Genomic DNA, 22,445 nt, shown 5'->3' with positions numbered 1-22,445 from the left:
TTAAAAACTCACCTATGCTCCCCAGTATTTGAGTGATTCAGTCATTTTCATTTCATCCCTCCTCAGCTGCCCTGGTTGGTCAAATACCTAAGATGAGCTTTGCCTTCTCCCTAGTTAGATTTCAGCAGTCTGGAGTCATTTAGAGGAGGATGGTGCACTGGCCTGCACAAGTAAAGGAAGATACGGCCTCTGATTACTTGGTGGAGGAGCAGCAAACATTTAGAGATACCCGTCTGCCTGGTGGGGAACTCTGTGTCTTCAGTGGAGCCACCACTGTGACTGGTCCATTGAAAGCACTGTTCATCTAAGGCACTGATCGCTTGCTAAAAGAGCACCATATTTGTTTCAAATTCTTTGTACTTCAGTAGTGAACTCCCAAAATGAGAGTTTTGAATTGAAAACAATTACACAATATCAGTCTCATTGACTTGCTAAATACATCAAATAAATGTAAAGTTTGTATCTGGAAAGTATATGGACATCACGGACCACAGCCCTTGAACAAGGCCTACTTCTGATGTTCTGTGTAATATATTTTAAGAATCATCATCTTCCTAACATGGTGTCGAGTATAACCAGAATTCGAAATCAACTCTTAGAAATATAGCACTTGTACGATCTTGCCTACTGTAAGAAAATTCTACTGTTTAAAATCTGCCCCATCACTGAATGAATCCACATATAGCATTTTGGCGGTGAGAGACTGTCATCATTTTGTTCCTGATATGTGTCTCTCCCCTTATTCCTAGTTACTGTTCTTGCAATCTTCCCTTGTACCATGTCATTAAAATGATTGTGAATACTCACTCAGTGACTTCTCCCTGAATTCCTGTCTCCTAATCCCTAGTGTATTCACTGCTCAAAAATAGCTCATTGTACTGCACACACCAAGATAACCCCCTCTGGCCCAAATTCCTTATCTGGCTATTGAAATACTGTGAGAAGTGCAGAGCCCAATTAACAGAAAAGGAACAACTGTACATCTGTACTAAAAGATTTCTATTAACCATGAAAATATCACTTCACGAAAAAAGCACTACATGGTGCAAAAGCAAAATCCAAACAGACCAAACACACACCAAATCCCCATTTTTCTAAACTTAACTTTTAATACTTATATTTTGCAATGTTCTGCCCACCTAGTACTTCTAATATACTGAAATAGGTTCAAATATCGACTCTAAAACAGTTTTCTTGCAGATAAAAATATGGTTCAATGGCTTTGTATAACATTTGTGTCCGGCATTGTGAGGGGAACTATAGGAGTAGTATAACTCCAGAACGTACCTGTATGGAAAATATATATTACATAATGCCTTTTACTGGTTTTCTGTGTACAAAGTTGGACGTTAACATGTACCATCTTGATATTGATGTCGAAAATAATTATAAGATATTGGAAATGTAAATGTTGAATATTTGTGTATGTGAGTGAGCTTATTCCCATCATTGAAAAAATATCAGCAGAATAAACCCTGAGAGCAAATAAAGAATCATTGAATATCCTGAGAAGGGAGTGAGCAAGTAACAAAAACATGTTGACTATAATGATTTTCTGTATCCAGCTTCAGGGAAACAAAGATGTACGATATGAAATCTGGAAGCAGAGTGTTCAATTCATAGATATTTTGAAGCAAGAGAAAACAAGCTTCGTTTTTTAGGTCGACCCCAGAGTCAACACGGATGAGCTAATCTGCGAGGGATGCTGTAATCCCTCAGTGGAGCTTCAACACGCCTACCACTTTTTCATTGGTTGCGCGGTCTGACGTTTCACCTTCCATTGATTACATTAGTTAACAATGCGCATTTGTCTAGCCTAGTGGCTACTTTGTTAACACCCTGGTGACTGCCCCTGCTACATGAATCCTTTCATTAGTGGCCATATGTTTTGTTCCACTACACTAGTTTCTTTCATGCCAGGCTCAGGTTGCGAGTGGCAAAGCCAAGGATGGCGGGTACCCCCAGAGGCTTCCTTGATGTATCTTGGTGTTGATCTGGCACACTGTCGGCTCACGTGGCATGGCTCAAGTGCTCTCAGGGTGGTGTGTGCAGCTCTGCAGAGGGGAGGGACTCCACAGACAGCAAAACAAGCCTCCATACTGTAAGCCAAGAGTGTGGTTGACCCCACCACTTGTTTACAGTGCAGGACAGTGCAAGCATCTGCCTCATTCAGAAGTTATGCAGAGCCGTACGTTCCTGTTTACTTTGTGTTTCATGGCAGGGTTTCGTGTGATGGAGGATAGGGAGCATTTAAAAGGAATGTGAGATGTCCTCATGAAATAACTGCTACTTTTAAAACAGTGTCTGAAATGTGTGTGAACAGAGAAACACAATTTCAAGAACCATTCCATCCACTTAAAGTAACATTTGTGATAAAAGCCGCAAGTCAGGAACCTTTAAAGGCTTGCTTCAAGTTCTGGAAAGACGTTACCAGTTAAAGTGTCTGAATCCAGCAGTCAACAGCATCTTGGTACCGAGTTGCACCCTGTGTGCACCGTATTATATAGTTTTGGAACATTTTAGCTGAAAGCTGATATTATATTGTTAAAAACTGCAAATCCTGCATCAGATTATGGATTATGTGCCAATTGTGGCAAATCCATATTTTCACAGAAAAAGCCCTCCGCCACAGGATCACGTTTTTCTGGTGTCCTCCCAACTATAGCATAAGAGGAATTTCCAGGTAAAATTACCTCAAGGGAATTTTTCAGCCATGAGCTCATCAGAAATTCTGGTTTCAGGTTTCAGTGTTTTTATGTATTCAGTTTACAAGGGTCCTTTATTTACTCTGTATCATGTTCTAGCTGTTACTATCGCGATATGTTTTCTTCTTCAAGATTTGCCTTTTTTCCCTCGGGTCATATACAGTTCAGTGTGCCAAAACCCATATGACACCCGGATATTATATAAATTATTTGCGACTATTTAACTGAAACTGATATTAGGAAAAATTGTTTGGCACTCCCTGAGTTTACTTAAGTTTGTGGTTGAACCATCGCTTGTAGTCTTCATGGGTCATAACAAATATTTGACGTAGTAACTCATTTTGTGTTTGTCATTTTACTGACTTGGATTTCTTAGGTATTTTAGATTTACCCTGATTTACCCTGATGTGATACATATGTTTAGTCTTCAGTTTTTGGTGTTTTGTACTGTGCCTAATTTCTGCAAATTAATGAGTGGGCCCAACGCTTTTCTTAGCCTTCAGTGCCCCTACTGTGCACTGCAGTTATGTTATGTTATGTTATTTGGATTTTTGAGCGCACAGCTGCCCCAGCTAAGGGGCGTCCTGGCGCTGTAACTGGAAAAGGTAACATAACTAATGACCCAGAAAAAGTAGGGAGTGATTAATAAGACAGAGGAAAGAGATGGGTTTTAACAGCTTTCCTAAAAGCAAGAAGGTCATCCAAAGAGCGAATGTAGGCAGGAAGTGCGTTCCATAGTTTAGAGGCCAAGATCGTAAATGATCGGCCACCCAATCTACATTTTTGAAATCGGGGGACAAGTGCCAGATTTTGGCCAGCAGAACGAAGACTGCGCGAAGGGGTGTACAAAGACAAAAGGTGCTGACGGATGATAGGGGTGTCAGATTTAGGAATTTTGAACGCAAAGCAGAGGGCCTTGAACTGTATGCGCCTGATTACTGGCAGCCAGTGCAGATTGAAGATTGTGCTACGGGCTGAGCAGAAGCGTGGCAGGCCCACCAGGGCTCTAGCTGCCGCGTTCTGCACCCGTTGAAGTCGAAAGACTTCCGCCTGGTTGGCGCCCAAGAGCAGTGAGCTCGCGTAATCGAGCCTCGATAGTACACTGGCTTGGATCACCATCTGGCGGGTGGGGGCATCAAAAAATGAGGATAGGCCTCAAGCCACGCAAAATGCCGAAGCACATGGATGCCACCTTCTTAGTGTGGAACGAGAAAGTTAGTTTGGAATCCAACCAGACGCCAAGATTTTTGAGTTCGGAGACAGGTTTTGGGGGAGGTCCCAGCTCCTTAGGCCACCAGCTAGCACCCCACCGATCAGGATGTTTCCCCAGCACCATCACCTCAGTTTTGAGGGCGTTGAGTTGTAAACAATTGGACGTAAGCCAACTAGCAACGGCCCTCAAACCATCCGCAAAGCTCGACGCTAGTTGGTCAGAGTCCCCGTTAAGAGCCACCGCCAACTGGGTATCATCGGCGTATGATACCATAGTGAGACCCCAGCTCTTCGCAACCTCCGCCAAAGGTTGAACGTAGAGGTTGAAGAGAGTGGGGCTCAACGCCGAGCCCTGCGGGACTCCTTGAGCGATGGCATGGGACTTGGATCTGAACGGTGGCACTACAACCTGAAAGGATCGTTCCGAAAGGAACGATTGAAACCAATCCAACGCCCTGCCTGAAATACCAGCTCACCAAGCCTTCGAATAAGAATGGTGTGAGATACAGTGTCAAAGGTGGCACTGAGGTCCAGGAGGACCAGTGCCGCCATTTGACCTGCATCTAGTACAGAGCGGAGATGTTCGACCATGAATAGAAGTGCCGTCTCTGTACTATGTCCAGATCTAAAACCATTCTGTGTAGGATCTAGTAGATGAGCAGATTCCAGATGGTTTGTGTAGATGTTATTTACATGGTCCTCTGTAATCTTTGCCACCCAGGGAAGGAGGGAGATGGGTCGATAACTCTCCGGCTTCAACGGATCCAATCCAGGCTTCTTTATGATGGGCATGACGCAGGCAGCCTTCCAACTAGGTGGAACTGAACCGATGGTAAGGGATTGTTCCACCAGATGGCGGATAGGAGGAAGGCAAACGGACGCAGAGTCCATAAACTGGGCAGGTCTCAAAGGGTCATCCGGTGAGCCAGACTTGACCTTGGCCGCTAGGAGATTAAACTCCTGCTCCGATGGTATAGAGAAAGAGGCCAAGCACTGAGAAGTACGCAATGTCAAGGTCGTACTGGCAGGGTCAGCTTTGGGAAAAGAGCGGTAGATGGCATTTACGTTTTCCACAAAGAAGCTGGCTAACGACTCACAGTGGGCAAGGGAACAGATCTCCATAATAGGAAGTCTGTTCACTGTGAGCTCCTTCAAGACTTTGAAAACCAGTTTGGACGGGTTAGAGCTCGCCTGGAACTCCCGTGCATAGTAGTCAGCTCGGGCCCGGCAGACAGCTCTGTGGTATGACTTTACCTTGGCCAGGTAGCATACTTTCAGGTCTTTATCATAATTCTTCCTCCATGCTCTTTCGGCTTGTCGGCAGGTAGCTTTAATACACCTGAGTGCCTCCGTGTACCAGGGATTAGGCTGAGAATGTCGATTCCTACTCCAGCCGGCTGGGATTAATACGTCAAGGACTTTAACAATCCAGGCGCAAAAGATGGTATACCAAAGTTACCAAATAGAATACCTAGGCTACCTGGTTTTGCTTCTTTTACTACCACCTACACTTAATCTTTCTTTCACTCTTGTTTGTTTTGTTATTTTATCCTCTTTTTAGGTCTCGCCTTTGCAGCGCGCATGAGCTACTTAGGCAAAAAAACCTTTAGCTATCGCTTTTCAGCCTTCAATGGCAACGCATGCAAGTCTGGTGATTCACTTGCGGGAGCGAGCGAAGCCATATGGTAGCAATTATTGCTCTCGCAAGGGAATTGCACAGCCCCTCTCCTCCCCCTGATACCGAGCGAGGCGCACACTCACCTCCCCTCCGCTGCCGGCAGCCTGCCGTGCTTGTGCTTGTTTAAGTATGATTTGGCCAGAATCACGGAATGTTTCAGCCTCTCGCCAGACTCAAACCTGGCTCCTCAGCATCCAAGTTGGCCGCTCTAGCCGTTAAAAAACAAGTCAGTAAACTGATCTCACCGACCGGTATTCTGAAATCCACCTCAATGCTCGTTTATTTAGCTTTCCTACATCTGTATGCGTGTAACCATAGACAACAATACAGCATAATTTGAATGGCTGAATACCTGCTCTTCAAGCTAGTCCTGGGGGATTGCTCAATTAGCGTGCACACAAAGAAGTTTATCACATTTCAGATCTAGAAGGAGAAGTTGGTTTACCCTTGGACATAGGTTAAACGAACCATCATCTTGGAAAACCTCTTTCTCAGTCAACAAGATAAAATATTTGAAAAAAATGCACAGTAGTAGAGTAGAATTTAAAAATAATCTTTGCATTATGTGCTCAAATTTCATAATATATTTAACTTGAAATATTTTTAAGAAATGTCATTTGCACTAATTACAGACTAGTAAAATATGCGCTTTATTTTGTCTCACCACTTTGATTTAAACATTTCCTTTTATGTTCAAAAACATGCTGTATTAAAACTAAAGTCCAGATAAAAAAAAATGACAACAATGAGCCAAGGTTTTTTTAGTGCCGTCCTACTTCTATCTCTGGCAGCAGCTTTCCCCTCCCTCCTATTATGCTGCGTGACGGTTCAGAGCAGTGATAGCGCTGTAGCTTCATTTTCGAGAATCTACTTGGGAGAAACTTGTTCAGCCGGAAACATGTCTACCTCGATCCACGACATAGTGCCTGAGAATTTTGCATATGTCATTTTTACGTTTTGTTATAGCCAGATTATGTTGTTTTACCTGTCAAGTCAGGTAATGCAGGGAAGGAAGAAATTCGATGTCAAGGTAGATGCTGTGTGTTTATTCGAAAATGAATGGTTAAACTCTGTTTTGTTCTGTCTTTCACTCAGAAAGTTTTTAAATATAATGTAAGTGGGGATGTTCTGTGCTAAAGTTTTACTTTTTAATTCTACTACATGTTTTGTATTAGACTAATTTCATTTGTTGTTTAAGTATCTATCTGTAATTCGGTATTTACAGAAATGCTGAGATTACAGCAAACAGTATTAAGGATTAGCATTGGTGCACAAAACCGAGCGTTCATTTGTACGTCTGTAGACATGTGACGGCTACACATGCACGATAGAAACCCATATCTGAACTTTGAATAACTTGTACGGACACAGCCAACCTTGCTTGTGTCTCAGCCAATACTATTATATATCAAAATGCCCTGGAGTTATTAGGGAACCTGTTTTAGTACTTCAGAAAATGTAACAAGTAAAATAGATCCATGTTTAAATGCTTCAAGCTGCGGTTAAAGTCGATGTGGTGTACAGCCTATACATTGAAAGTTTGAAAAGGGGACAGACACTGATCACATTACAGCATTATATTACAGTTGTATGTAGTGCTTTGCACCCCTTACGAATCACATTTGTAAACAGATTAAACTCCACTGCAGGGGCTTGCACTCAGATGAGGTACTAGAGTTTTGATGCTCTGCTCGAGGACCAAAGCTTGACTCCTAGTTTGCTTTCGTTGTCAAGCCATGGCATGTGGCCAAGGTAAAAGGTGAGCAAGATAAAACGTAGTACCAGGGCATCGGTGGAAAGTGTTAAACTGCGTTGCTGTCCCATGTGGGAAGTGTTTTAATCTGTTAAAAGAACACATGGGTGCAATGATTACAAAAACAAGCATTGGCATAACCAATAGGCCTCGCCTTTGGGACCTTATAAGTGTTTAGCCATGCAACAGTTGATGTTGTTGCATGCATATTGTGCTGCATAACTAAATACTTACAAGGTCGCAAAAGCGAGACCTATTGGCTATGCTAATGCTTGTTTCTTCTTTTCACGGTTGTCCTTTTCCTCCTTCTCTCTCCATTTTCTGTTCATCAAAGTGGCATAATGAAAAAGTCAAGGTCCTCAAAATCGAGTGTTGTGCCCACCACCTGCAGCCACAAGCATAATTGAAGCTGTGGTAAGCCTTATTGCTAGTTTCTACTTTTAAGTAAGACCCAGAAAACAAAAGGGGGTGGGCGATGGTAAGGGGGATACCAGGTTTCACAAGGACATTGTTGATATACTGTTGCACTCTTGAGAATTAATTTTGCATGACTAAACTCTGCTCATGAGAAGCAGGTACCCTGAGGACATGTTTGAGATGGGCGCTGACACTACTGAAATGGTTTGTACCATGTCAATACTCAGTATAACTAGTTTATGAAGTAGGTACAAGGATACAGTTACACGGTAAACCACAATAAATGTTCTAGCACCAAATATAATGTGCTGCATATCTAAAAACGTAGAAAGTCCCAAAGGCGAGACCGATTTGCATTTCAAATGCTAGTTTCCGAATGCAATGTTGTAGCTGGAGATATTGTCAATGTTGCTTTTGTGTAAGGTGGCATTCAGTTAGTCAGTATGTGCTTAAGTTCCACAATCCCATTAGAGGCCCAGAATTTCCAGAAGAAAGATTTTATTCCCTAGCCAAATTAAAGTCTGTATTATTGGATTATTTGGGTCATTGGTATCTTTTTGACATTGATATACAACTTGTGGGCCCATGTCTTTCCAATAAGACCAGATTTGGCATTTCAAGATCATCGGTAAAATAAATGTTAAACCAATTATGAGAGCTGGTGGACAGTATAATACTATTAAATTTTAGTGTATCACTGGTCACCTGTTTGCCCAAATACTTCAGTTTATGAGAAGCCCATTTAAAGAACAATTCTGAAACTAAACGTTCTGTGATGGTGCTAGTTATTGCCATGGCTTTGCTTTTAACCAGTACTCCCACCCATTCTCATGTGGTAGCCCACTAAGACAAATGTGCCCTTTTCTCTGATTGGTTTTTTTCTTTTGCTGTACGTGGTCAATTTTGGAGATGGCTCAGCTTTTAAAGAACTCTGGTTAGGTCTCCCCTGCATGTCTCATTAAAAACCCAGGTTTGCCCTCTATTCCACCGGTATTCGTCTTGATAGAAATGTTAGCTCACCCACTATGATGGTCAATATTGACTCAAATAACTTTTATTTCTATATTAAGGCCCACCAGGGAACCAGTCACTTTGTTCAGCTATTGTGAAAATCTTTTAACAATCAGGTTGACGGTGTTAGACTCTTGATGGCAGATTTCCTGGAGGAGGGGTGAAAAGGCTTAATGTTTTGTAGCCTCCTGATAAGCAGTGTTGGTCTTTCTGCTATAATGGTTTCCCCTGCATGTTCACCTATCACAAGTATACACATTTAGGAATGCCATGGCTGATCATTTTATCAAAGAAAAAGAATATTCACTTAACTCCTGTCTCACTCAGGTGTACCTTATGGTGTGTGATATCTTCATGCACAGACTTGCAGAACTATTTTCCAGCTATTCAGTCACCAATTAAGAGGCCTGGGTCCATCATCTCCTTAGTGTGCTACATTTATTTACCTGATGGTTTTCTCACAATGCCAGTCTCCAGCTTCAGGCTCTGGTAGCTCTAGGAACATCTGAGCCTGTTACTTCACCCCCTTGCTTCCCTGACTAATGAAACCATTTGGCTAACTTCTGCCATAGTGGCAGGATGGAGACTCCACCAGATAATACAATCACCCTCTTTCCAGGCTGCACAGGCTAAAGCCATCTTTTCCTAGGATAGTGCCTCATGGTGAGTGCCAAATGCAGTGCCTAGCAATATTTTATAACAGAACCCTTTTGGCTCCTAACGAAGTCCGTAGAGCTGTGACCTCGGTGTCAGAGCGCAATGCCATGAAAGCTTGTTTTAGAGTTCACAGTTACATGCAGCAGAATGAAGATGTGTAATACTAAGCTCTGTGTGTGACCTGAATATTGTCGGTTACCCAGGCTGGGAAGACGCTTCAAATGGTGATGAGATAGGGGATAAATAACCCGAAAAACAACTGTATTCTCCAAGGAGTGTTTGTCGTGGTCCATGCAAACTACTCGCTTGTGCCACGTGTGTCACAGTCGAAGATCAGAGTGGATGCTTCATGCATGTGGAGTCAAAGCCACTGTAAAGCAGATGGAGACAACAGAATTGTTGCATAGAATTTACATGTCGATGGTCAAAAAGCTGATTGTCAAACCTTACATGAAGATACTGCGCTGCTACGCAAGAGTAAGGTGTACATTATACGGAGCGATAGTGCAAAAGGTGATTACATACTGATAGAGAAAGAAGTGCGGGCTGACAGAATAAGCAATAAAGAAGTATATTGTCATTGCAGGTAGCAGAGCCTTGACAAGCAAAGCTTTCTGACCTCAGTACTAGGGCGCAGCGGCCCAAGAAAAAGCATGAGGGTTGTGCTTACTGAGATGTCTGATACCTGTAGTGGACCTCCACCAAAGCTGCCAGGTGATGGCTCAGAACAACTGCAGAGGTCTCCAGCAAGCAAAGGGTTCCAATGACGGCTTGGTTCAAGTCACTGTTTCCCCAGTTGTCCATGACAACTCTAAAGCTGGTCCATCGCAAGAACTCAAAAACAAAATGAATGACGCAGGCTCAAATGAATAGCCGACAGGAGGAGAAAGAGCTTCACCCTCAAGGTCAGCCGCTCCCATAATTAATTACCATGCCGTCGCCTTTTTGAAACAACCACCACCTTTCGATAAAGCAAAAAAGGAAAATATTGGTGATCGCTGGTCTGCGTGTATAGAGACATTTAATGGTTTCATTGATGCACTTGAAGAGACTGATAACCAAAAGCTTATCAAGTGTCTAAAAAAATCTTGCTGGTGATGGTGTGAAAGAAGAAAATGCAGCTAATTGAGAAAAAAAATATTGTCAGAATAAAAATAAATGCTGAATCTAAAGTTCAATCCAGTACCAAACGTTGATTACAAAAGATATATTTTAAGTCAAGAATGGCAAAGAGTTGGTGAAGCCATTGATGAATTTGTGGAGAGACTTGATGCGCTTATCAAACACTGTAAGTTCAATTAATTTAATGATGCTGAAGCTATTCCACTTAGAGTTATTGATGATTGCTCGTCAGATCCATTCAGACGATGAATGCTGAGAGGAACTCCTAGTCTGGAGTGAGTTGCTTTTCATTTACAAGAAGCAGTTGAAATAGAACTTGAATCAGTACCTAAACATGCCATTATTAAGCATTCAACTGGTCCAACACCATGTGTTTTCCCATAGTGGTTGTGCCCAAAAAGGACACTGAAGGAGCTTTACGCATTTGCATTGATATGTGCCAAGCAAACAAGCCAATTGAACGAGAACAAAGCAAACACAAGGAGATTATGGACGGAGCGCTGAAACTTTTCAGACACTCACCCCCAGTCATAGATCTGGGTTGAATCCATCATCATTCTTTAGCTCACTACGCCACCTCAGTTCAGACCCAGCTATATGCAAATCAGTCTTGACCCTGTGTCTCAAAACCCTGCTGACTACTTTTCCAGAGTGCCTATACAAGGCCAAGGTACTCCATCTAAGACGGCTGAAGCCATATTAATTTCATTGTTATGTCAAATACGCCAGCTGTCATATTATTAGCCCAGATCATCACTGCCACGAGCCATGAAAGTGACATGCTGAAGTTGAGAGATATTATTACACATCAATTGTGGAACCAACATGCTATACCACTCAACAGTGATGGTGAATACCAAAAGTATAAAAAAAGTCAAGGATGAACTGTCTATAACTCCGGAAGGAGTTATACTGCGATGGTCGAGAATCCTGATTACGGGGAGTTTAGGACAGAAGATAATTGAGGTGGCTCAGAAAGGACATCATGGTATTGTTGCCACCAAGAGAGCTCTCTGAGATAGAGTCTGGTTTCCATGTTAGATGAGAGAGTTGAAAAGGAACTCAAGGCCTGTCATCTATGTAACTGCCTCTCTACGAACACTACTCAACATACTCTTACCATAATAGAACTCCCTAAGCATGCATGGGAGAGAATAGCCATTGATTCCTTTGGTCCACTCATCAATAGACATCATTTGATGGTAATTGTGGATGAGTCCTCTCGATTTCCATTAATAGACAATCTCTCATCCATAACTCATGAGCAAGTCATTGAGAGGCTTGACTGCATTTTTGCAACATGGGGCGATCCAGCCATTTTTAAGTTTGATATAGGCTTGCCGTTCAGGGAATGAAAGGATATTTTTGAGCATCTGAACAGAAAACCTCAGAAAAGTATACCTTTGTGGCTGCAGGCCAACGGTCTCTTTCAGCATTTATAAGTACGCTAAAGAAAGCAGTACAGTGTGCCACTCTTGTGGCTCAATTTCGCAAACTGTATTGAATTCCAGCCTATGAGCCTATCATTTAACACCTCACTCAGCCCCAGGCGAAAGTCCTGCGAATTTGATGTTTGCGAGAGCAATGACAACAAAGTTACCTCAGTGGACCAATAACTGAGAAGGTGGTGATAATCCAATTCGAATGAAGGACTTGGTTAATAAAGAAAAGATGAATGCCTATGAGGACAAGACGCAACCTGCATAAAACATTGAATTTAAGACAGGAGATCTAGTGATCACCCTCCAACTGCGAAGAAGAAAATCTGATACTCCTTATGATGCTGCACCTTTCCACACTGTGTGCACCAAGGGACGTATGGTGACTGCCCAGCATCCTGGGAAGTCTGTTACCTGAGACTCTTCTCACTTTTGGCATTTGTTTAATCAGTCTTCTGATCCAGATGGTGAAAGAAAGACTGAACCTGAGAACCAAGCAACTGCTGTTGCTTCTTCACTGTGTTCTAGGATCTCTGACAGTGAAGATGAAAGCTTCCAGTAACCAGATCAGGCCGAGTAATGAAAGTGCCAAGAAAGTTGATGTGGTGTGTTCAGTCCTTTGTTGGATATTTTTGCAAATATACGTGAGACCACACTCACGCATCTCTGAGGCACCGATCTTGAGTGCGGCTAAATTGCAGAAAGGTGGAACTTGCTACGTTGGAAGTTTGAAAACATAAATGGCTAGAACCGCCACATCAAAGTCAAGTAAGCACATGTTCTGTCGAGTGCATGGCGAAATGACCAAACCCTACAGATGTGTGGCTAAAAGATGTATTATTGCGGCTATGACAACAGGGAATATTGATTAGACACAGAGATGCATGTGGATATATTGTGACTTCTCACGGGATCCAGAGGCAGCCCAATGTAAGTGGTGAAGGGGGAGGACTAAGCAAATGTGGCCATCAGTGTGGGTACATGTGTAATTGTGCCCACCTGTTACTTAGCAGGACTTTAAACTAATGAATTATCAAGGATAATGGATTCAATGGCAATTGCTCAGGGAACAGGAGTAAGACCATCTGCAATCATGGACATTCACCACTGAAAGATGGCTGCTGAAGAAATTGTATTCAAATAAGGACAGCAGTAGTCCCCGCCTATATATTCTACCAAGTTTGCTGCTTCGGCGGATCCCTTCCTTTCAGCGTTGGTGCCACCCGTGGTAACAGCAACCACCAATATCCTCAGGGTTCTCCCTCCAAACTATGGATGTAAATCAGAAAAAGAGGCGGCACACCAGGAGACAACACAGTAATTTATTGTGCACTCAAAAACCAAGGACGACGCGTTTCGGCGTTAGCCTTTGTCAAGTTGCTTCCTGTTCCCCAATTTCCCATAAAAATAGTTTGCAAAGTTACCAGACATAGAAGAAATACTACTATTATTGTACTCAGCGATATCGCCACAGAAATGACATACTTGTACACAATTTATGTGAATATGTGAAGACTAAAAACAAAAGCATTTATATTTCATTACAGTTTCTGTTGTTGCATATACTTGATCATATGTGCTTCTGTTGTATATTCACTGTGTTATTTCGAAGCAAACATGTTGATGCTTAGCCACAACTTTTATGTTCAGTATCGGGCCAATGTCCTGTTTTATTCGGGCTGGATTATGCAAATTTTCTGACACCATTATGACATTATATTTCATCATCATTACATATTCTCAAATCTTGTGTGCTTTGCGCCATGTCATCTTGTGGCGATGGTTGAGTTTCCTAGACTCGCTTTCTATGCACAATGTTAGGAAAACGTCCTGCTCGGCTCGGGCTGTGCTTATGCATATTCATAAGATCAATGTTACAATATTCAATATTGCAATAGACGCAGCGCTGATCCATATTATTAGGCCAGTATATTCAAGGAAGATGCGCACAGTGTAAAATATGTACATTATCTGGCAACATATTTGTGGGAATGCGAGGAACGGAATGCATCCTAGGTAATTTTTGGTGATATTTGTCAGGTGAGGTGACGAAAATAAAAGTGCAAGTGCATAATTGATACCTATTGTGGATTGAGTGAAAGTTAGAGGAACATCATTATCTACTCTAACAATGAAGAGTCTGAATCTCCAATGATTCCACTTTTATTGACCCAGCAGGGAAAATATTGCTCTGCATGAAGGTAATGACGAGTGTTCCATAAAATGTGAAAATGTGACCATAACCAAATCATTAAAATCCATTTAAAAATTCACATCATTTTTAAGAGGATAGCTGCAGTTACAGGTATTGCATGGGAGAATTTTTTAACAGCCTATATGTGTGGCCAATTCCTCACCACTGTTGAGACCATTCGGTATCTTACTGTTCATTTCCAGAAAGAATCTAGATTACTAGAATCTTGAGATGTTTCTCACGGTCCCCTCCCCGTATGTGTCTGGGGATTCTGTCAATGCCAAAGAATTGTAGACTGTTGTTATTGCTGCTGTGCTGTTATGGTCACGGTTGGATATGGCACGTAAATGTTGGAAGATTCTTTGTTTAAGGGGGAGTTTCGTACTGCCCACGTACTGAGCATTTGTCTCTTCTCTGGGATAACTATGGACTAGGCGATCCTGCAGGGATCTGGCACGTCGAAAGTAACGGGGAACTGCTCCTATTCGTTGATCTATGATAGGGTCTGCAGATAGCAAGTTCCAGTGTTTTTTCATCATTTTCTTTAGTGCCCACGAGACTCTGCTATGTTGAGTTATCATTCTAGGTGGTTTACAGACATTTTTGGAACTCTCACTAGGTCTGGTCTCACACGTTTTAAATAACAACTCATGTTGGGATCGCCCATCTATTTTGCTCTTTGCTTTTTGCAGTATTTCTTCCTTATAACCTCTCTCCCTGAAACGAGTTATCATGATCTCTTGTTCACTATGGAAGTTGTCATCAGTATTGCAGTTGTGGCGTGCCCTTAGTAGCTCACCATAAGGTATGCTTTGTAATAAGGAAGCTGGATGATGGCTTCCGGTCCGTCCCAAAATAAAAGGAGATCATCAATATATCTGATCCATACAAGTATATGATCAGTATATTTGGCCATATCTTCAGTCCAGACGACATGTTGTTCCCACCAGCCCAGAATGAGGTTCGCCAGGCTGGGGGCAAAACATGTTCCCATCACGGTGCCGGTGCGATGACGGTACACCAGTTTTTCAAAGATAAAGATATTTTGTTGCAGGCCGAATAGCATCATGGTTTCTAACATAATATTGTGTGCAATATGTTGGATATGTCCACTCTTTAGGAAGTACATGCAGGTTGCCACCCCCTTCACTTGATCTATAACGGCATAGAGGGAGCATACATAGAGACCGATCATCATGTATCCCTCACACCATTGTACATCAGGTAGCCTTCGAAGAAAATCTGTGGTGTCTTTACAGTAAGAACTTAAATTTAGTACATATTTAGCTAGAAAAAGATCCAAAAATATGGAGGTATTTTCTGAAACCCTGCCATTCGAAGCCTCAATCGGACGCTCTGGTGGTTTAGTGGCGTTTTTATGGATCTTGGGTAAGAAATAGATGCATGGTATCCTTGGTTTGTCAGTTCTTAGAAATTTATATTCATCTGTATCTAATAGACCCTGATGATACCACTTCCCCAAGTGTCCATGATACTGATGAATTGTCTGTTTGTAAGTGTGACAATTGATGATTTCATAGCATGATTCTTCGGATAGTTGGCTCATTGCCTCTGCTCTGTAATCACACATGTCCATAAGGACTACGTTGCCCCCCTTATCGGAGGGCTTGATCTCGATAGAATAATCTTTTTCCAGGGCATGGATGGTTTCCCTCTGTTGCTTTGATAGATTGTCCCATTTCGTTTGGTTTGGATTTTCTCTCGTTTTTTTCTGGTCCAATGTGACAGCTGCATTGAACGCCTCTATGTTGTCATATGGGACATTAGGATTGTATTTGGATTTTAACTTTAATACACTGTGTTTCTGATCAATGTTCATAATTCCACATGATTCCATGAGTTTGATTTGATCACTAACTATTTGGCTTTCATTGGTTTCTAATTCATACATGATTCTTAGAAGATCCATGTCATGTGCTATTAGGCCTGAAGCACTAGAATTATCATCCGTCAAGTTTGTTGCAGTTTTAGCTTTGTTGCATGTTTCATATATTTTCATCAATTTGAGTTTTGGAACGAAAGGAAAAGATCAATCCTTGTATCTGTGTAATCCAATTCCTTACTTGGGTAAAAGGATAATCGGAGTTCTAGGACTGACATCTCGATTTCAGTTAGGACCCTTGGTGATAAATTGACAATCGATTTAGTGGATTGTGATCTTAGTATTCCATTGGTTGATATTTTTCTTTCTGTTTTTTAGTCTCCGTCGTTTTTGGTCCCTCGTCCTCTTCCTCTTTGCCTTTGGTTTGTACCCTTGTTTGTGGTTTGTTCGGTTGGCTTTGGTCCTTCTTCTGTTTCAAAATTTGGAATTTGTGCAAGAAGGTCCGTGGACGTGACCCTAAAGGGACAGCTGCACTGCGATCCTATGAGTTTGTGCTCACATCCGAGCTCGATCCAGTGGAAACTGTTTCTACTTGGCGTTCACCCACTGTGGTTCTGAAATTCTTTTGTGCCCAATCGTATCTTTTGGCATAGGTGAGGATGTGTCCTTCAGCATTATCCCTCATGTCCCTCATGAATTTGCTTTGTTTCTTTTTTTTTTTTTTTTTGAAAACCTTTATTGTACCTTCACATCTTTACACAGCATGCCGCCTACAACCCCGAAGGGCCGGCCGCTAAACGAGAGTATCACAGCAGAACGACAACCTTAAGGAAGTACAGTGCAATGTTGAAGAAGTCATTGAAATAAGGGTCGCCAGAAGGTGGAATGAAGGACATCCGCAAATGTTCCATAAAGTATAATTGAGGTTATCATTTTCTATTTTTTAAACGAACCAAAAGAACAACCAAACATCGGGAAATCACAGTGCGATCATTGATAACGTACATTGCAAGATAGATATAAGAGTATACCCAGGAAAATACAAAGCCCCTTTCATCCTGAAATCGACGTAAGGCCTAAAGAAGTTATCGCCTCCCCCAATCCCCCCTGAAGGACCCCACTTCATAGCCAACCGCCCTCACTCCAACCCATCATCAACATCCGAGTCCAGTGGGTCATCCTCTGGCAGTGGGTCGCAGATGTCACCCCGGTAGCTGTTCCATGGGGACCAGACCTTGTTCCACTTGCCAGGGCAGGCCCGACTTAAGTACACCGCCCTTTCTGTAATCATCGTCCTGTCCATGTTTGTGCACCACTGTGATGCCGTCGGGAGATCCGCCACCCCCCAGCGCTGCGCAATGTCCCGCTTCGCCACCATCATTCCCAGTGTCACCCAAAGGCGGCCATACCGTGACAAATCTGTTGGTTCCCATACATTGAGGAGGCATCTTCGTGGCTCCGGCAGCACTGAGACCTCCAGCACCTGGGAAATAGTACGCAGGACCTGACGCCAGTAGTTGTGTATGCGCGGGCAATCCCAGAATGTATGGAAGAAGGTGCCCTCGTCTCCGCAGCCTCGCAGGCAAAAGGGGCTTGGAGTTCGGTGTATGCGGTGTAGTAGTGTTCTAGTGTAGTATACTCTGTGGAGGACTTTGAGCTGAACTAGCCTCATCCTGGCTGATATGCCCGCTTCCTTGGGGGAGGCTAGCGCCTCGTTCCATTCATGTTCGTCAAGCGTGCCTACCTCCCGCTCCCATCTGTCCTTGAGGGTCATCAGCGGATCTGGAGAGTTATTGAGAAGCTTCCGGTATGTTAGGGAGGTTGCCTTCTCTACCATGTAGTCTGTCAGGAGGCGATCCTCCAGCGGGGAGGACTCAGGGAGAGTCGATCCAGCTGGGATGGCCGAGAGCAAGGCGTGGCGGATCTGTACGTATCGATATGACTCGTGTGGTCCTAGATCATAGATCTCTTTCAGGCGGGCGAAGGTGACAACAGTTCCTCGTTCCCACATGTCCCCCACCGTGGAAATTCCTATGGAATCCCATCGGGAAAACCCCTTACTGAACCGAAGATTGCCCAGAGCGCGTGTGTCCCAGAGCGGAGTGAGTTTAGTGAGCGTGCCTTTCCAACCCAATGCAGCGGTGGCTGCATGCCAAGTGGCCACGGTGAGCCTAGTGGGGCCTACAAGCAATCTCAGCTTCCTCCGATCATAAAGTGGGGCTAGCATGGTACTGGCGCCCAACTGTGCCCTGTCTGCCTGAAAGGCCGGGTCGGATTGCGGGGCATGTAGCCATTGGTTAATGGGCCTGAGCTGTACCGCCCAATAATATAGATGCAAGTTCGGGAGTGCAATGCCACCGTCGTACCAACTTCTGCAGAGTTTGGTTTGGGCTATGCGTGCAGGGTGATTGCCCCATAGTAATCCGGAGACCACCGCTGCGACCTTCCTGAAGTATCCCGTCGCCACCGGGAATGGAGTGTTATCTTGAATGTACAGGAAACGGGGTAGCGACTTCATTTTAAACTAAGCAGCTCTCCCCAGCATCGTTAACGGCAGCCCCGCCCAGAAGCCCGCGTCTTGCTTGAGACGAGCCAAAGGTGGTAAGAGGTTCAGGCTCTTGTATTCGGAAGGGTCTCTCGTGATATGAATGCCTAAGTATTTAAAGGAGGAACCGGCCAACCGTAGAGGGCAGTCCGGCCCAAGTGTTGGGGGGTCCCCAGCCAGCACATACAACTCCGACTTGTTCCAGTTAATGGTGTAGCCTGAGACTTCGCCGTGGTCGTTGCAGAGGTGCAAAAGAGCTGGTACACCATGCTCGGGGTCCGTCAGGTACACCAGCATGTCGTCCGCATAAAGGGATATGCGGTCCTCCCACCCCTCCCTCCATTGAATCCCCTTGAGTAGGGGGGTATGTCTGATGCGAATAGCCAGGGGTTCTAGGGAGGGAGCAAAAAGCAGGGGGGAAAGAGGGCAACCCTGCCGGGTGCCCCGGCCAAGCGGAAACGTGCGTGATATGTGGCCGTTTGCCACCACGTGTGCCACTGGCGCTGTGTAAAGTAACTTAATCCACGAGACGAAGTTTGGGCCGAATCCCATGTGTGAGAGGACTTCGAAGAGGTAGGCCCACTCCACCAAGTCGAAAGCCATCTTCGCGTCCAACGCCAGTATAGCTGCACTGTCTCCAATGCAGTCCGCCCTCGCCAGCACCCGGTGCACCCTTCTAAGATTAAGTGCGGTGTTTCTGTGAGGCATGAACCCTGACTGGTCCGGGTGGATAAGGTCGGACAGGTGTGGCAGTAGGCGGTTGGCCAGGAGTTTTGCTAAAATTTTACTTTCCGCATTTAGCAGAGAGATAGGGCGGTATGATGAGCACTCCTCTGGAGGTTTACCGGGCTTAGGGATAGCTACTATTGTGGCCGTCCGCTGATCCAGCGGGAGCATTCCCTTTTCGCGACATTCTACATACATTTTGAGTAAGTGTGGGCAAAGATCTTCAGTGCGTGCTTGGAACCACTCGACTGGAATGCCATTCGGCCCAAGCGCCTTGCCGGTTCTGAGGGCCCCAACGGCCAACCGAAGTTCATCGGCGGTAAACGGCGCCTCCAAATCGGCTACAGCCTCCGGCTGCAGCGAGGGGATGTCTATATTGCTTAATGCACATTGGGCCGCAATCATGGTCACTTCTCGTTCGGGGGTATACACTTTTTCAAAGTGGGACGCTAACGCCTCCACCACTCGGTCGGGGTCAGTTTGCATCGCGCCAGTGCCATCCTTCACCTGCTGAATCCCCCTGGAGCTACCACCCTGTCTATCGAGCCAGGCCAGCATCTTCCCTGCCTTGTCCCCCACATCGTACACTCTGTTCTGTGTGTCGGTGATATGTCCCTGTGTCGTATGGCGTGCATGGTCTGTGTACAGCTGCTGGTGAAGTGTGAGGGTGTGTGCCGTATCAGCCGTGGGATCAGCTTCATGGGCAGCTGTGGCTTCGCGCAGTCTGAGCTCGAGGGCGGAGTGTTCAGCTGTCTGTTCCTTCCTATGTGCCGCTATAGAGCATACCGCCTGTCCCCGTAGCACTGTTTTGTAGGCCTCCCAGAGAATCTCTGCAGAGGCCGCAGTCGGTTCATTTTCTGTGAAGTAGTGCTCCGTGGTCTTTTGAAGGGCCTTCCTGATCTTCGGGACCTTAAGGTAGGAGGCATGAATGGGATATATGCGGCGACGGGACCGCGTCCGGGAGGTAACGGTGAGAGTCAGTGGTGAGTGGTCGGAGATGCCCCGAGGGTGTATGTCCACCTCATCTACGCGCTGTAGCCCATCCCCTAATGCCAAGAAATAATCAATGCGGGACAGACTGTTGTGAACTGTGGAATGGAACATGTATTGCCGGAGCCCTGGGTGGACATGGCGCCAAACATCTACCATTCCCAGTGCCTCCAGGAATCGCTGAAAGCGGGAGGGGCCCCCCGGCATGGCGGTCACCGGAAACCTGTCGAGCAGTGGGTCTGCAGCTGCGTTGAAGTCCCCACCCAAGAGCATGTCTCCCTCCGGAAGGGACAGCAAGAAGTCTCCCAGGGCCGGAAGCATCACCGAGTGTAGGGAGGGTGGGATGTATACTGAGACCACTGTCAATGGGCGACCGTCCCACTGCCCCGCCACCACCGCAAAGCACCCCTGAGCATCGGTTTTAAGGCTAAGGGTAATGAAGTGGGAAGATTTTTTGATCAGTATGCCAGTGCCCCGTGAACCAGTAGAGAATTCGGAGTGGACCAACATTCTATACCCCCTTCTGTCCAAGGCCTTAGTAGCTCCACCCACCAAGTGGGTCTCCTGCATGAGTATTAAGTCTGGCTTATAGCGTTTTACTTCTGACAAAACAAGGCCGCGTTTTACTTCATCACCCAGGCCTCGCACATTCCAGGTGAGAAGCCGGAGAGTGGAGCCACTCGTCTGCGTCTCACCCACCCCCATGGCGTTGAGTTGTTCACCCGCCATCAATATTCATCAAACACACATTTTGTCCATAAAGAAGCAATCGCACCTGCAATAGTACATTAATAGTCAAAGCACACTGTACAATTCGCGATCGACTTTGTGAATTTCCCATGAAGAAGAAACTCCCCCCCCCACCCCTTCCCACCCTGCCTCCCTGCTAAACGGACCTGCAACTGCCCGCCACCCCAACTCAGCAGAGCGCTTATCCCATTCCAAAAACAGAGTACTTGCGCGTCAGGGGAGAGTGTCCCCCAAAGCAGGCGGTCCCTCTGCCGTCCTCGGGATGGCTAGGCCAGCGTCCGTGAACGACGAAAATAGCCATCACTGTGGGAGAAAACCAGAGTCCAACCAGTCCATCACTTACGAGTTTCATTCGCCCCCAGCGGCCCCAGATCGGTCCTGCGATGGCGACTCGCTCGCACTTCCCCTAGCTGAAGATTGTGAGCCTGGTCGGCCGTCGTCGTCAGGCCTGTTACGTCGACGGTTAGAAGTGCGGTCCACCGTGCGCCATCCTTCCAGCCAGTCTCTCGCTGTCTCCGGAGAGTCAAAAAAACAGACCTTCTTGTCGGACACCACTCTCAGCCGGGCCGGGAATAACATGGAATACAGCAATTCTTGTTCGCGAAGCGTTTTCTTCACCTCCAAGAAAGTTCTCCTCTTGCGGGTGACCTCCGCTGTATAATCCGGGAAGAAGGATATACGAGAGTTCTGAATATGAATAGGCGGTGCCACCCTGGGTGCTTGGAGAATAGTGTCTCGATCCCTAAAATTGAAAAGTCTTGCCAGGATGGGACGCGGGGCAGCCCCAGTTGGGTCTTTATTAGATCTTCCACGTACAGGTCCATGGCCCCTTTCGTCTCCGATTCCGGGACCCCCAAAATGCGGACGTTGTTGCGTCTGGAGCGTCCCTCATGATCATCCAGCTTACTTTTCAGGAGTTTATTGCCCGCTTGCAGTTTTTCCATAGCCACCTGTAGATCAGAAACGTCCTCTATGAGTGATTTAGCCACTACTTCCACTTGTTTCACTCTTGCACTCATCTTTTGGAGGTCGGCTCGTATGAGGGTCACCTCGGTAGCAGTCGAGCCCACTGTTGCCTGGACTTGTTCCAGAGCACGTAGGACATCATCCAGAGTAGCTTTTTTTGTCCCTTCATTGTCTGCACCTTTGCCTATGGAATTGCGCTGCTCAGGCTTAGTGAGTGCCTGGTTGTCGTAAGCGAATTTGCCGAGTTTCGCCTGGGCGGTGGTTTGCCGTTGTCCTTTCCCCGCCATTTTGGCTCTGCGGCGGGACACCGTCTGTGGCAAGGTGAGCAGACCGTTCGCGGCCGACCGTGCCAAGGTGGCCGTTCGACAGGAACAATTCGGGAACAGGCCAGCGATCACTGTCGATGTCGTAGTGTCTCCGGCAGTAGCGGACCCGAT

At 45.3% G+C, this 22,445-nt stretch overlaps 1 protein-coding gene across 1 annotated transcript in view; it reads left to right on the top strand.

Moving 5' to 3' along the window:
- Nucleotides 1–22,445, top strand: part of LOC147747319 (FRAS1-related extracellular matrix protein 1-like) — a 1,022,199-nt gene that overhangs the window by 149,723 nt on the left and 850,031 nt on the right. The gene's annotated exons all lie outside the window — the stretch shown is intronic.

Source organism: Lissotriton vulgaris, chromosome 1_1 (assembly GCF_964263255.1).
Source record: "Lissotriton vulgaris chromosome 1_1, aLisVul1.2, whole genome shotgun sequence".
Lineage (NCBI taxonomy): Eukaryota > Metazoa > Chordata > Amphibia > Caudata > Salamandridae > Lissotriton > Lissotriton vulgaris.
The sequence above is the reverse complement of the archived record's forward strand: the minus strand, read 5'-3'. Positions and strand labels throughout refer to the sequence as shown.